Source organism: Diaphorina citri, unplaced genomic scaffold (genome assembly GCF_000475195.1).
Source record: "Diaphorina citri unplaced genomic scaffold, Diaci psyllid genome assembly version 1.1 scaffold426, whole genome shotgun sequence".
Lineage (NCBI taxonomy): Eukaryota > Metazoa > Arthropoda > Insecta > Hemiptera > Psyllidae > Diaphorina > Diaphorina citri.
The window spans coordinates 204247-204934 of record NW_007377861.1 but is presented as its reverse complement, the minus strand read 5'-3'; positions in this window follow the sequence as shown (position 1 = coordinate 204934).

The following is a 688-nucleotide window of genomic DNA, read 5'->3' as shown; positions in this document are numbered from 1 at the left end:
TATGTTATGAGGAACTTGTATTGCTGGACCAAAGAAGCTGCAATGTAATCAAGTACAATTGGTGCTCTCTTCTAAAGAATAAGCTGGTTGAACTGAACTTTGGAAACGTCTGGGAGGCACAGTCGAGCATCTTACTTAAGGAAAAAAAGGAAGAGATTCTACTCGCCTATTATTCGAAACTTGTGCAGGAAGATTGGCGCGCTGTACTTCACTCTACCTATAATGTGATGTATAAGGAGGTTAAAATTAGACCTGAAAACCCAACACCTAGTCAAAGTTTTGTTTCTCGCTATCTAAAGGAGGCAGCACCGATCGAGAGAAGCAGAGTGGCGGCTCAACTCCGTCTTTGTGGAAATAAATTGAAGTTTTATGTCAACCGGATGTCATACAGCTGGGACCAGGAAGAACTTTGTAGCATATGTAATCTCCAGCAACCTGAAGACATAGAACACTTTTTATTGGTGTGTCCCCATTATGCAGCTCTCAGAAAAAAGTACCTACAAGGACTAATGGAAACGAGAACTAGTGTACAAGAGTTATTGGTAATTCTGTCTAAACCCCATCTCAATAATCTCTATTATTATGTACAAGGAGCTCTAAAGCTGAGGGCCTTCTTACGAAACGAGTAGTATTATTTGTTTCCCTTTATTGAATCCTGTGATTTTTGTGTTGTTTAAAGAGCCTAGTT